This window comes from Aegilops tauschii, chromosome 7, assembly GCF_002575655.3.
Source record: "Aegilops tauschii subsp. strangulata cultivar AL8/78 chromosome 7, Aet v6.0, whole genome shotgun sequence".
Classification (NCBI taxonomy): domain Eukaryota; kingdom Viridiplantae; phylum Streptophyta; class Magnoliopsida; order Poales; family Poaceae; genus Aegilops; species Aegilops tauschii.
Genome location: NC_053041.3, coordinates 395,422,184 through 395,438,653, shown reverse-complemented (window position 1 = coordinate 395,438,653; position 16,470 = coordinate 395,422,184).

Genomic DNA, 16,470 nt, shown 5'->3' with positions numbered 1-16,470 from the left:
ATACATATGCATGTAGTGGTTGCCTTCGAACGATACACTCCCTCGCGTGGTTATCGGCGACAAGCCTATATATTCGTGGGCCCGCGTGGACATCCATGATCACCTTGACCAACAACAAGATAGGTTACCATGGCGGATTCTTAATTTGGTTCATGTTATCGTAGTATAGGTCATGGTGAGATTCATACCTAATTAAGTTTGAGCGCATATACTATGCACGCATGCATGCATATACGAATCCCCGTCGTTGGCTTGAAGTGTGGTGTAACATACATATGGATCGTCAACCTAACCCTCACTCAGTGTGGGGATTTCTAGTTCGAAATCACGGTGCCACATCAAAGTTGTTCATTGTTACTCAAAAACACACCTCTCCATACATATGTTTGGGCCACACGCATGCAGTGGTTGTCTTCGGGGAGTAGCTACTTGCGTGATTATTGGCGAGCTAGCCCATCTCCGGGGTCGCATGGACGGCCATCACTTTGACCAACAACAAGAGAGAGGTTGTACGACCAAGGTGGATTATTCTTGGTCCGTTTTACGATCCATCTTGGTGAGATATATGCCTCTCTGGCTCGCCGACTGAAAGTGTGTGTGTGTGTGGGGGGGGGGGGTTGCTACATTGCACTTTGCTAGGTGAACCTCGGTTGGGGGGCATGCATTCATAGATTAATTAGGATTCCCTTCGTGGCGACACGAGGGGGTGGGGGACTGCTAGCTACTTTGCACTTTTCTAGGTGAACCTCGGTTAGGGGGGGGGCATGCTCATTGCTTAGGATTCCCTTCGTGCCGACAGGAGGGGGGCTACTAGCTACTTGCACTTTGCTAGGTGAACCTCGGTTGGGGGGGGGGCATGTGCATTCATAGCTTAGGATTCCCTTCATGCCGACACGAGGGAGGGGTGGATGCTAGCTGCTTCGCACTTTGCTAGGGTGAACCTTGGTTGGGGGGGAGGGCATGCATTCATAGCTTAGCTAGGATTCCCTTCATGCCGACACGAGGGAGGGGGTTGCTAGCTACTTCACACTTTGCTAGGTGAACCTCGGTTGGGGGGGGCATGCATTCATAGCTTAGGAATCCCTTTGTGTCGACACGAGGGAGGGGGGGGGCTGCTAGCTCTACTTCACACTTTGCTAGGTGAACCTCGGTTGGGGGGCATGCATTCATAGCTTAGGATTCCCTTCGTGTCGACATGAGGGAGGGGGCTGCTAGATACTTCACACTTTGCTACGGTGAACCTCGGTTGGGGGGGGGCATGCATTCATATATAGCTTAGGATTCCCTTCGTGCCGACACGAGGGAGGAGGGGGGCTGCTAGCTACTTCGCAATTTGCTAGGTGAACCTCAGTTGAGGGGGAGGGGGCATGCATTCATAGCTTAGGATCCCCTTCGTGTCGACACGAGAGGGTGGGAGCAAGCAATACCGTGCACTTTGAGAGAGAGGTGCCACATCGAAGTTGCATTTGGTATTTGAAAATCAAACCACCCTTTTGATACATAAATTTGGTCCACATGCAAGTGTGTTCGTGTTCTAACCCTCTCCCGCATCATTTTTCGCCAAATTTATGAACATTAGACAAGTCGGATGACGCAACAGACACGGTTCACTCAAACTAACCGTGTGCCACGCCAGTGCACTTGTCACGCACACACCCGCACAGTACATTGGGCTCCACGAGGCTCCCCCTCTCAAAAATATCTGCCCGCTTCGAGGGTTTTTCTGTTTCATAACACGCGGTTGTTATCTCCGGACCGTGTGCGATGTTTCTTGTTCCTAATCCCGCCTGCATCGAAAATATCTGCCTGCCTCGAGGGTTTTTCTTTTTCATAACACACGGTTGTTATCTCCGGACCGTGTGCGATGCACTATCATCAAAATTTTCAATAGCCCGGCATTTCACTCCCGCGTTTGACTCCCGCGTAGTAAAATTTTTAGTACCCGCGTCATTTCGTCAAACACCCCGCGCCCCCCTCCACACACACACACACACACTGATACGTCTCCAACATATCTATAATTTGTTATTGTTCCATGCTATTATATATTCTGTTTTGGATTTTTAATGGGCTTATTTATACACTTTTATATTATTTTTGGGACTAACCTATTAACCGGAGGCCCAACCCAAATTGCTGTTTTTTTGCCTATTTCAGTGTTTCGCAGAAAAAGGATATCAAACGGAGTCCAAAAGGAATGAAACCTTTGGGAGAGTTATTTTTGGAACGGAAGCAATCCAGGAGACTTGGAGTAGACGTCAGGGAAGCTTCGAGGTGGCCACGAGGCAGGGAGGCGCGCCTGCCCCCCTGGGCGCCCCCACCCTCGTGGGCCCCTTGTGGCTCCCTTGACCAACTTCTTTCGCCTATATATCCATATATCCTAGAAACATCGGGGAACAGAATAGATCAGGAGTTCCGCCGCCGCAAGCCTCTGTAGCCACCAAAAAACCAATCAGGACCCTGTTCCGGCACCCTGCCGGAGGGGGGGATCCCTCACCAGTGGCCATCTTCATCATCCCGGCGCTCTCCATGACGAGGAGGGAGTAGTTCACCCTCGGGGCTGAGGGTATGTACTAGTAGGTATGTGTTTGATCTCTCTCTCTCTCTCTCTCTCTCTCTCTCTCTCTCTCGTGTTCTTGAGATGATACGATCCTGATGTATCGCGAGCTTTGCTATTATAGTTGGATCTTATGATGTTTCTCCCCCTCTACTCTCTTGTAATGGATTGAGTTTCCCCTTTGAAGTTATCTTATCGGATTGAGTCTTTAAGGATTTGAGAACACTTGATGTATGTCTTGCCGTGCTTATCTGTGGTGACAATGGGATATTCACGTGATTCACTTGATGTATGTTTTGGTGATCAACTTGCGGGTTCCGTGACCTCATGAACTTATGCATAGGGGTTGGCACACGTTTTCGTCTTGACTCTCCGGTAGAAACTTTGGGGCACTCTTTGAAGTACTTTGTGTTGGTTTGAATAGATGAATCTGAGATTGTGTGATGCATATCGTATAATCATACCCACGGATACTTGAGGTGACATTGGAGTATCTAGGTGACATTAGGGTTTTGGTTGATTTGTATCTTAAGGTGTTATTCTAGTACGAACTCTATGATAGATCGAACGGAAAGAATAGCTTCGTGTTATTTTACTACGGACTCTTGAATAGATCGATCAGAAAGGATAACTTTGAGGTGGTTTCGTACCTTACAATAATCTCTTCATTTGTTCTCCGCTATTAGTGACTTTGGAGTGACTCTTTGTTGCATGTTGAGGGATAGTTATATGATCCAATTCTGTTATTATTGTTGAGAGAACTTGCACTAGTGAAAGTATGAACCCTAGGCCTTGTTTCCTAGCATTGCAATATCGTTTACGCTCACTTTTATCGCTCGCTACCTTGCTGTTTTTATATTTTCAGATTACAAAAACCTATATATACCATCCATATTGCACTTGTATCACCATCTCTTCGCCGAACTAGTGCACCTATACAATTTACCATTGTATTGGGTGTGTTGGGGACACAAGAGACTCTTTGTTATTTGATTGCAGGGTTGCTTGAGAGAGACCATCTTCATCCTACGCCTCCCACGGATTGATAAACCTTAGGTCATCCACTTGAGAGAAATTTGCTACTATCCTACAAACCTGTGCACTTGGAGGCCCAACAATGTCTACAAGAAGAAGGTTGCGTAGTAGACATCACACACACACACCCTGCCTCGCTCGAAACCCTAGCAAAGTCCCTGCCGCCGCTGCCGCAAATCCATTGTCAACGTCTGCCGGTTTGCCCATGCAGCTTACCCACCGATCTCCATACCCAGGCTGCCCTGAGTTTCTTAGATCACGCCTGCCAAACGCCCCCTTTCCCACAGATCCCCATCCCCCACTCCAGAGCGTCGTAGCCTAAGCCCGACTACGCTTCCCGTGGAGCTCGAGGAGCGACTGGCCCAAAAGAGGTGTATAGCGGTCTCTTCACCCGACGTCGCCGAGGAAGCTGACGACCATTACTGGCGATAGGCACTCAAGCAGCGGGCTAGAGTATGCGGGCATGTCTCGTCCACCAGCTACGACATCGAGGTCATCGATAGCGACGCCCTGAGGCGGGCTGTGTCACAGGTTAAGTGTCCCACCCCAACCCCTCGGGTTCAACCGCCGTCGATCTCATCCATGGCCCCGCTGCTGATCTCCTCTGGCTCGCTGTCAACAATTTGCCATTCTACATCGCCGAGCCCCTTTTTTCATTTCTGAAGGACACGTTCTGTGACGCTAGCTTGGGATCCACAGCTTCCAAGTCAGACCTCATCGATGGCGACCACGAGGAGGGCACCCTCTCCGGCTCTTCCAAGGGGAAAGAGCCCATCTACTCTTCCAAGGGGAAAGCGCCCGTCTGCGACATCAGGGAGGGCACCCTACAGCCGTGCTCTTCCAAGGGGAAGGAGCCCATCTGCGACAACATGGAGCGCATCCAGGGTCCGTGCTCTTCCCACGGGAACGAGCCCATCTGTGACAAGTGAGGAAACCCATGATTTGTTTATTTTAGTTGTTCACAATGTGATGCTCTATATGTGCAATTATTTACTGTGCAGTACATTTCATCAATCCAGTTTTAAACATACCGATAGGAATGCATATATTTGCTTGCTGTTAAGCCTGTTATAGCTAGCATATGCCTCTTTTAAAGTTTTTTGATTGTTTGGTTGTTTGTAGTTAGCATATGTTCAGTTTCAAATGCTATCTTTGGTTGTTCGTAGTATGCCTTGTTTATTCCAGTTATTCACAACGTGATGTTCTATATGTGCAAGTATGAACTGTGGAGTTCAATTCATCAGTACCAGTTTCAACAATACCACTATGAATGACTACATTTGGTTGCTACATCTTGTAGTTAACACGCCTTTCCATTTTTATTTAACCATAACCAGTGTACTTAGACCGGCACAATACCAGTTTGAATGACCAAGTTTGCTTGTTGTTAAATGTTAGGCCTATTGCAGTTAGCACACCTTTTCACTTGTTTTGCTTTACTAGCGTGCTTAAACCTGCACACTGAAGCTATCTTTTGGAGATTATTTTGTCTGCCATGTGTAATTTTGGTTGATGTTTAGCCTGTTGTGCTTAACATTCTTCTTGATGTACCTACACAGGACAATTTTGGGAACGACTGCTGTTTTCCATCGAGGTTAGTTTCATCCCATGGCTTATATCTGCTCACTGTTCAGGATATCCATAGCTGGTACCATATAGGCCAGCAGCTGATAAGGGACTAATCGGTGAATCGGACTTTTAACTGAATATATCTGCAACCCATTTTTCCTTAGGTTAACTAGGGCCATATGTAATATATCTGAGGCTACATAGCAACATGCACTGTACTTAATGGCTAAATATGCAATCCTAGGCTACATAGCAACAAGGAAGAGTGTTACATTAATGTTCTAATGATGTCCAGATATACGTAGAAGAGCAGCAGCAGCAACAGCAACAACACAACCCTGTTTGGATACTCAACTTAGCTAGAGGTTAGAGTTAGTTTCTAGCTCATTACTAACCCTGAACTAACTCCATCCAAAGAGTTGTTTGCATGGTAGGGTTAGATCGACAATAAATGCACTAGGAGAACTAGCTCCAATTAGCACCTCTTGGGTTGGATACTAGTTTTTTTGGGTGGGTTATAGATGCAACTAGCTCAAACTAGCCCTCATGTTTAGATATACTTTAGGGCTATTTGAGCCCGAACTAGCTCAAACTAACTGTAACCCCGTGGATACAACAACAGATAATTTGTAAGAATGAACTAAACTCCTTCCGGCCCATAATATAAGATGTTAATTCACCTAATACGTGAGTATATTGGATGTTATAAGATACTCGCTCCATTCCTAAATATTTGTCTCTTTAGAGATTTCAAATGGACTACCACATACGGATGTATATAGACACATTATAAAAGAGTGTTGTACTACATCATTGTGCAATTGCTGTTTAGCTTCTAATATTAACTTGGTGCTTTTAGGTACATATGTCATTGGTAAAGATCCGCGTTTCGACCCTTTCTGCGTATGGGCAACGAGATATCGATGAACCAGCATCAAGTGAGGAAGCTGATAAAGATTGTTAGTAAAATGGGTCCAAAGATGGTAATTAAACTATTTGTTGACACTTTATCCAAGACAACAGCGAACTGCAGGATGGTAAGTAAGAACTCTGCAGCCTTCTTTTTACTGCCCATAATGAGTTGTGTTAGATGACAATGTCTGAAATCTTATTCCTTTGCAGTGGTTGCCAAAGCAGTTTACTCAAGATTACCTCTCAAACTACATGATTGGTGGGCATGCAAAGGTTAAAGTATTTCTACCAGAACACGATGATTATCTAGATGTTTTCATGAAGACCGTGAAGGATGGGCGGTCGGCCATCACAAGGGGTTGGACTAGAGTCGTGCGTGCCTTCTGCATGGAGGAGGGCACAATATGGGCATTTCGCTTCACCTTGTTCAGCAACCAGAATATATTTCGCCTCTTTCTTTACCGTCTTTAATAGTACAAGTATACAACTGTGGTTCATCATTCTTTATTTGGTTCTTATGTAATTCTTGAACATATGTACCTATGAATGGAATAATGCATTGGTTGTTTGAACCTGATGGATATGAATAAAGGTGTAGCATACATTCAAATTCAAATCCAAATCCGGTACAATTTGGAAAAGCAACAATTAAATTACGGTGAAATTACACTCTCCAGGTTGTTAAGGCACACAAGGTTGGTAAAACACATACGTTTGCGATATGCACCATAATCCGAGACGGCTCACAGAGAGGAAACGTGTGCAAGCATGCACACAATTGCCGTTTGCAAAGCGTGTGCGATGTCGGACAATATCACAAACGGTGCGGGCAAACTAAACGTTTGTGTTAGTTGCCTTATCGTACACGATTCGCAACCACGAACTGTTTCTGATGAAGTATGCATCATAAACGTTGCACCATAGAATAGCGTGTGCGATAGTTGTCGTGTACGACGATGTTATGACGGTCCTACGTTTCGTAATCCTGTCCGACACTCATACGATGATTAGCTAATCTTCTTAACGGTGAACCGTTTGTGATGGGCCGCACATCATACACGTTCTATAATACTGAACCATTTGTGATGGGCCGCGCATCGTAAACGTAGCACCACAGAATACCGACTGCGATGGCAATGCGAGCAGAAACGAGTAGGAGTACTGTAGGGGCCCTATCCCCAACGGTTTCTGGGTCGTGTGGGAAGGACCCCCATATCGCCCACACTCACTTGGCGATGGTTCCAAATGCCGTCGCGGAAAGGGGTTTTAAACCGTTTGTTTAGGACCGACGCGCACTAGTGAAGATTTCTCCCGTGACCACAAGAACAAAAGTAACTACTCACAAATGATAATCATGCTCAAGATCAGAGGGTATTAAATAGCATAATGGATCTGAACATATAATCTTCCACCAAATAAACCATATAGTCATCAACTACAAGATGTAATCAACACTACTAGTCACCCAGAAGCACCAATCTAAGGTTCCGGTACAAAGATTGAACTCAAGAGATGAACTAGGGTTTGAGAGGAGATGGTTCTGTTGAAGATGTTGATGGAGATTGCCCTCCCCAAGATGGGAGAGTTTTTGGTGATGATGATGACGATGATTTCCCCCTCCGGGAGGGAAGTTCCCTCGGCGGAATCGCTCCGCCGAAGGGCAAAAGTGCTCCTGCCCAAGTTCTACTTCGAGACGGCGGCGCTTCGTCCCGAAAGTCCTTCGCTTATTTTTCTAGGTCAAAGTGACTTATATACCAGAAGAGGGGCACCAGAGGTGGGCCGATGAGGGCACAACCCACCAGGGCGCACCTGGGCTCCTTGGCACGCCCAAGTGGGTTGTGCCCGCCTGGTGGGCCCCCTCTGGTAGTTATTTTCTCCAATAATTCTTAAATATTCCATAAAAATTATTCGTGAAGTTTCAGCTCATTTGGAGTTGTGCAGAATAGGTGGCCTGACGTAGCTTTTTCAGGTCCAGAATTCCAGCTGCCGGTATTCTCCCTCTTTGTGTGAACCTTGCATATTATGAGAGAAAAGACATTAGAATTACTCCATAAAGCATTATTATGCATAAAAACATCATAAATAACATTAGGAAAACATGATGCAAAATGGACGTATCAACTCCCCCAAGCTTAGACCTCGCTTGTCCTCAAGCGAAAGACTGAAATCGAAAAACATGTCCACATGCTGAGAGAGAGAGAGAGAGGTGTCGATAAAACAAAATATGGACATAAAAGCATCATGTATATTATTATAACAACAACAAACTTTATTATAGAACTCTTATCACATAACTTTTATCATAAACTTCTCATGAATAAGTAATAATTCATCACAACATCGAAGTATAAAGCATAAACTCTATTCAAAATAAAAAAACTATGTTCTCAGTCAACTTTGCAACTACAATTCATCATCTTATTAGGAAGGGTCACGTATCGAAGCCCTTTGGCAAGTCCACATACTCAACCATCATATAGTCTTCTATGATTCCTAACACTCACCGCATACACATGAGCAAAAAGTTTCAACCGGGAACATAGAAAGATAGGGGCCTATAGTTTTGCCTCCCAACGTATTCACCTCAAGGGTGATGTCAACAATAATAATTCATGCCCACCCATATCCAACTGGATATATGTGCCTAGATCTTTCCTCACCACATGGTGCTTTCCAAAAGAGAAAATAAAAAGGAATAGAGAGATACTTTGACTCTTGCATACTAGTAGATACATAAAAGTAAAAGATAGGCCCTTCGCAGAGGGAAGCAGAGGTTGCCATGCGCTTTTTGGTTGTATGCTCAATCTCTTAGTGCAAAAGAACGCCACGTTATATTGCCCCTTATGATAGCAACCTTTATTATGTAGTCTGTCGCCTTTATTATTTTGCCATCATAAGTTCGTACAATGCTCAATTTTCTCTTACACTAAATGATCTAACACATTTAGAAGCAATTTTTATTGCCTTATTGCACCGATGACAACTTACTTGAAGGATCTTACTCAATCCATAGGTAGGTATAGTGGACTCTCAAAACAAGATTTGGGTTGAGGGTTTTGGATGCACAAGTAGTATCTCTACTTAGTGCGGATTTTTTGGCTAATAAAGATGGGGGCGAGCACCACATGTTAAAGGTTCTATGACAATATGGGTCGATGACGTTCTCGAAGAACTTGTCCTTGGAGGAGCTTGAAGCGGCCATGGTAATCTAGATCTGTCAGAAAACAACAAGAAAATAAAACAGAAGATTTCTCCGACATACGGTGGTAAATAGGTTGGGGGGGTATATAAAGATTTTTTATCTTGGGAAACAAGCAAACGGGAGAAAAACGGAGTCCGGAAGGTACCCGAGGTGGGCACAACCCACCTGGGCGCGCCAGGCGTGCCCTGGTGTCTTGTGCCCACCAGGGTTGCCTTCCTGGTTGTTTCTTATTTTCCTAATTTTAATATATTCCAAAGCTGACAGAAAATATTTTTACGGATTTTTTGGAGTCCGTTTACTTACCGTATCACGTACCTCCTCTTTTTTTTCACGATTCTAGAGTGGTCTGGAAGGTTTCTTTTATCCCGTTTTTGGAACATCCGGTGCCAAAGTCACTGAATGGGTAAGTCACCAATCCAATTCCTTTGACAAATCGGATGTCATATTAGATATCATATTCTATATATATAGAAATATCATAGATAGAATAGACATATAGAATTTTTGGTCGGCAAATTCGATGTGTTCTTCCGGTGTCATAGTTTGGATAATATTTCTTTCAACATTAATGGGCGTACCTGAGATATAATGTTTTATTCTTTGCCCATTGACAACCTTCGGGTTAGTACTTTCGGCATTATTTATTTTGATAGCTCCAGATCGATAAACCTCCTCGATAACATCAGGTCCTTCCCATTTGGAGAGAAGTTTTCCCACAAAGAATCTGAAAGAGAGTTGTACAAAAGAACATATTCTCCAACTTTGAATTCGCGCTTTTGGATTCTTTTATCATGCCATCTTTTAACATTTTCTTTAAGTAATTTGGCATTTTCATAAGCTTGGGTTCTCCATTCATCTAGTGAGCTAATCTCAAATAACCTCTTTTCACCGGCAAGTTTGAAATCATAGTTGAGTTTTTTAATTGCCCAATATGCTTTATGTTCTAACTCAAGAGGCAAATGACAAGCTTTTCCATAAACCATTTTATAAGGAGACATATCCATGGGACTTTTATATGCTGCTCGATAAGCCCAAAGTGCATCGTCTAATTTCTTAGACCAATTCTTTCAGGACCTATTGACAGTTTTTTTGTAAAATTAATTTTATTTCTCTATTGCTAAGTTCAACTTGACCACTAGACTGAGGATGATAGGGGGATGCAATTCTATGGTTAACAACATACTTAGCAAGCATTTTACGGAAAGCACCATGAATAAAGTGTGAACCACCATCAGTCATTAAATATCTAGGGACTCCAAACCTTGGGAAAATAACTTCCTTAAGCATTTTAATAGAGGTGTTGTGATCAACACTAGTAGTTGGAATATCTACTACCCACTTAGTAACATAATCGATAGCAACCAAAATATGTGTATACCCATTAGAGGAAGGAAAAGGTCCCATGTAATCAAAACCCCAAACATCAAAGGGTTCAACAACAAGAGAATAATTCATAGGAATTTCCTGGCTCTTACCAATATTACCAATTCTTTGACATCCATCACAAGATAAAACAAACTTACGGGCATCCTTGAAGAGAGTAGGCCAATAAAAACCAGATTGCAATACCTTGTGAGCAGTTCTGTCACACGCATGATGCCCTCCATAAGCTTCGGAGTAACATTTCTATAGGATTTGTCCCTGTTCATGCTCAGGCACACAACGTCTAATAATACCATCTACTCCTTGTTTATAAAGATGTGGGTCACCCCAAAAGTAATGTCTTAAATCATAGAAGAATTTTTCCTTTTATTGGTAAGTGAAGCTAGGTGGTATATATTTAGCAACAATATAATTAACATAGTGAGCATACCAAGGAGTGTTATGAGAAACATTTATTGCAGCTAATTGCTCATCAGGAAAATTATCATTAATAGGTTGTGGGTCATCAAGAGTATTCTCTAACCTCGACAAGTTATCAGCTACGGGCTTCTCAGCTCCTTTTCTATCAGTGATATGTAAGTCAAATTCTTGTAGCAAGAGAACCCACCTAATGAGTCTAGGTTTAGCATCTTTATTTTCCATAAGATATTTAATATTAGCATGATCAGTGTGAACAATCACTTTAGAATCAACAATGTAAGATCTAAATTCATCACAAGCAAACACCACTGCTAAAAATTCTTTTTCAGTAGTAGCATAATTTCTTTGGGCATTGTCTAGAGTTTTACTAGCATAATGAATAACATTTAATTTCTAATCAACTCTTTGTCCTAAAACAGCACCAACAGCATAATCACTAGCATCACACATAATTTCAAAAGGCAAGTTCCAATCAGGTGGTTAAACAATAGGTGTAGAAATTAAGGCTTTCTTAAGTGTTTCAAAGGCTTCTACACAATCATCATCAAAAACAAATGGAACATCCTTTTGTAAAAGATTTGTAAGAGGCCTGGAAATTTTAGAGAAGTCTTTAATAAATCTCCTATAGAAACCAGCATGACCGAGAAAACTACGGATACCTTTAATATATATGGGACATGGCATTTTCTCAATTGCATCAACTTTGGCTTTATCCACCTCAATACCTCATTCAGAAATTTTATGTCCCAAGACAATACCTTCATTAACCATAAAGTGGCACTTCTCCCAATTCAAGACAAGATTAGTTTGCTGGCATCTCTAAAAAACTTGATCAAGGTTGCTTAAGCAATCATCAAAAGAAGTTCCATAAACGGAAAAATCATCCATGAAAACCTCAACAATCTTTTCACAAAAATCAGAGAATATAGCAGTCATACATCTTTGAAAGGTAGCAGGTGCATTGCATAAACCAAAAGGCATAAGTCTATAAGCATAAGTTCCAAAAGGGCAAGTAAAGGTGGTTTTGCCTTGATCGGGTCGTGAAACAGGTATTTGAGAAAAACCAGAATATCCATCAAGGAAACAGAAGTGTGTGTGCTTAGATAATCTTTCTAGCATTTGATCAATGAAAGGCAGAGGGTAATGATCTTTTCTAGTTGCTTATTTAATTTTCTAAATCAATTACCATTCTATAGCCAGTAACAATTCTTTGTGGAATGAGTTCATTTTTATCATTAGGAACAACAGTAATACCTCCCTTCTTAGGGACACAATGAACGGGACTTACCCATCTACTATCAGCTATGGGATAGATTATACCTGCTTCCAGAAGCTTTAGTATTTTAGTTCTTACCACTTCTTTCATTTTAGGATTTAAACGTCGTTGGTGATCAACAACGGGTTTAGCATCAGGCTCCATATTAATCTTGTGCTGACAGAGAGTGGGACTGATGCACTTAAGATTATCAAGAGTATATCCAATAGCAGCACGGTACTTCTTCAGAATTTTCAATAATCTTTCTTCTTCATGTTCTGAAAGGTTAGCACTAATAATAACAAGATATATCTTTTTCTCATCAAGATACACATATTTCAAAGTGTCTGACAATTGTTTTAATTCAAACACGGGATCACCTTTAGGTGGAGGAGGACCTCCTAGAGTTTCAATAGGCAAATTGTGTTTAAGCAGAGGTCGTTGTTCAAAGAAAATTTTATCTATTACATTTCTTTCATGCATATGCATATCATTTTCATGGTCTTGCAAATATTCTTCTAGTGGATCAGTGGGAGGCACGACAATAGAAGTAAGACCAATTATTTCATCCTTACTAGGCAATTATTTCTTATGATGTTTTCTATTGAACTTAGAAAAATTAAACTCATGAGACTCATCACCAAAACTAACACCGACGGTTTGTTTCTCACAATCTATTTTAGCATTAACGGTGTTCAAGAAAGGTCTACCAAAGATAATGGGACAAAAGTCATCTCGTGGGGAACCAAGAACAAGAAAATTAGTAGGGTATTTTATTTCCCCACACAAGACTTCAACATCTCTAACTATCCCAAGTGGTGTGATGGTGTCTCTATTAGGAAGTTTAATAGTAACATCTATGTCTTGTATTTCAGCAGGCGCTATATCATTCATAATTTCTTGATATAATGTAAAAGGAATAGCACTCATGCTAGCACCTAAGTCACATAAACCATGATAAAGTGATCTCCTATTTTGACTGAGACAACAGGCATGCCAACAACAGGTCTACGTTTATCTTTCTCATCAGGTTTAGCAATTCTAGCGGCTTCATTATAGAAGTAAATAACATGCCCATCTATATTTTCTACCAAGAGATCTTTAACCATAGGAATGCTAGGTTCTACTTTGATTTGTTCAACAGGTTTAGGTGCTATAATAAAAATTTTATTGACCACGGTTGAAACCTTAGCATGTTCCTTTATCCTAACAGGGAAAGGTGGGTTTTCAATATAAGCAGTAGGAACAACTGGATCAACATTATAAATGATAGTTTCATCTTTAGCTATTACCGGTTCCTTAATTCCTTCTTTAATAGGTGGGTGATATTTAAACCACTTCTCCTTAGGGAGATCAACATGAGTAGCAAGTGATTCACAAAAAGAGGATACTATCTCAAAGCCAAGTCCATATTTAGTGCTAAACTTTTGAAAAGCATCGGTATTCATAAAAGATTTAACACAATCAAACTTAAGCTTAATACCTGACTCTTTACCTTCATCGAGTTCCGAATCTTCAGAGTTGCATTTAATTCTTTCTAAAAGATCCCACATGAATTCAATAGTCTTCTTCATAAAGGAACCAATACAAGAAGTATCGAGCATGGATTGATCATCACGAGAAAGCCGAGCATAAAAAAAATTCTAAATGATAATTTCTCTTGAGAGCTCATGATTGGGGCATGAATATAACATTGACTTAAGCCTCCCCCAAGCTAGAGCGATACTTTCTCCTTCACAAGGCCAAAAATTATATATATAATTCTGATCACGATGAATTAGATGCATAGGATAATTTTTTTGGTGAAATTCCAATTTCAATCGAGTCCAATTCCAAGATCCAGTATCATCGCATATCCTATACCATGCCAATGCTTTTCCCTTCAAAGATAAAGGGAAAACCTTCTTCTTAGCTTCATCTCTGGGTAAACCTACAAACTAAAATAATCCACAAATTTCATCCACATATATCAAGTGCATATCAGGATGTTCAGTTCCGTCTCCTGCATAAGGATTAGCTAGCAGTTGTTCTATCATACCCGAAGGAATTTCCTAACCAATATTTTTAGTAGGTGCAGTAGGTTGAGGGGCAGCTAATTGTGGTTCCATTCAAGGTTAAGATACCCCGAACAAAACCCTCAAAGGATTGTTCTCCATAGTAACAAGTGACATTAAATTTCAGCACACAGTATTAATTTTTCCTTACCGATTTCCACTTACCAAGAGCGCTTCACTCCCAGGCAACGGCGCCAGAAAAGAGCCTTGATGACCCACAAGTATATGGGATCAATCGTAGTCCTTTCGATAAGTAAGAGTGTCAACCCCAACGAGGAGCAGAAGGAAATGACAAGCGTTTTCAGCAAGGTATTCTCTGCAAGCACTTAAATTATAAGTAACGAGTAGTTTGATAGCAAGATAATTGGTAACGAGCAAGTAATGGTAACGACAAATAATATGCAGCAAGGTAGCCCAATCCTTTTATGGCAAAGGACAGGCCAAAACGGTCTCTTATGATAAGCAAAGTGTTCTTGAGGGTACACGGGAATTTCATCTAGTCACTTCCATCATGTTGGTTTGATTCGTGTTCGCTACTTTGATAATTTGATATGTGGGTGGACCAGTGCTTAGGTGTTGTTCTTACTTGAACAAACCTCCTACTTATGATTAACCCCCTCGCAAGCACCCGCAACTATGAGAAAAGTATTAAGATAAAATCTAACCATAGCATTAAACTTTTGGATCCAAATCAGTCCTTACGAAAGCGCATAAACTAGGGTTTAAGCTTCTATCACTCTCACAACCCATCATCTAATAACTACTCCACAATGCATTCCCTTAGGCCCTAATAAGGTGAAGTGCCATGTAGTCGATGTTCACATGACACCACTAAGGGAATCACAACATACATACTATCAAAATATCGAACACAGATCAAGTTCACATGATTACTTGCAACAAGATTTCTCCCGTGACCTCGAGAACAAAAGTAACTACTCACAAATGATAATCAGGCTCAAGATCAGAGGGGTATTAAATAGCATAATGGATCTGAACATATAATCTTCCACCAAATAAACCATATAGTAATCAACTATAAGATGTAATCAACACTACTGGTCACCCGGAATCACCATTCTAAGGTTCCGGTACAAAGATTGAACTCAAGAGATGAACTAGGGTTTGAGAGGAGATGGTTCTGTTGAAGATGTTGATGGAGATTGTCCTCCCCAAGATGGGAGAGTTTTTGGTGATGATGACGACAATGATTTCCCCCTTTGGGAGGGAAGTTCCCTCGGCGGAATCGCTCCGCCGAAGGGCAAAAGTGCTCCTGCCCAAGTTCCGCTTCGAGACGGCGGCGTTTCGTCCAGAAAGTCCTCCGCTTATTTTTGCTAGGTCAAAGTGACTTATATACGAGAAGAGGGGCACCGGAGGTGCACCGATGAGGGCACAACCCACCAGGGCGCACCTGGGCTCCCTGGCACGCCCAGGTGGGTTGTGCCCGCCTGGTGGGCCCCCTCTGGTAGTTATTTTCTCCAATAATTCCTAAATATTCCATAAAAATTATTCGTGAAGTTTCAGCTCATTTGGAGTTGTGCAGAATAGGTGGCCTGACGTAGCTTTTGCAGGTCCAGAATTCTAGCTGCCGGTATTCTCCCTCTTTGTGTGAACCTTGCATATTATGAGAGAAAAGGCATTATAATTACTCCATAAAGCATTATTATGCATAGAAACATCATAAATAACAGTAGGAAAACGTGATGCAAAATGGACGTCTCAGACCTCTGATACGTCTCCGTCGTATCTATAATTTTTGATTGTTTCATGCCAATATTATACAACTTTCACATGTTTTTGGCGACTTTTTATATGATTTATTGGACTAACTTATTGATCCAGTGCCCGGTGCCAGTTCCTGTTTTTGCATGTTTTTGTATCGCAGAAAATCCGTATCAAACAAAGTCTAAATGCAATAAAAGTTCACGGAGAATTATTTTGGAATATATGTGATTTTTGGGAGTTGGAATCACCGCAAACGGAGGCCCACACAACCCACAAGACACCAGGGCGCGCCAGAGGCCCCTGGTGCGTGGTGGTGGGTTGTGCCCTCCTCGAACGTCGGTTGGAGCTCTACTTCGGG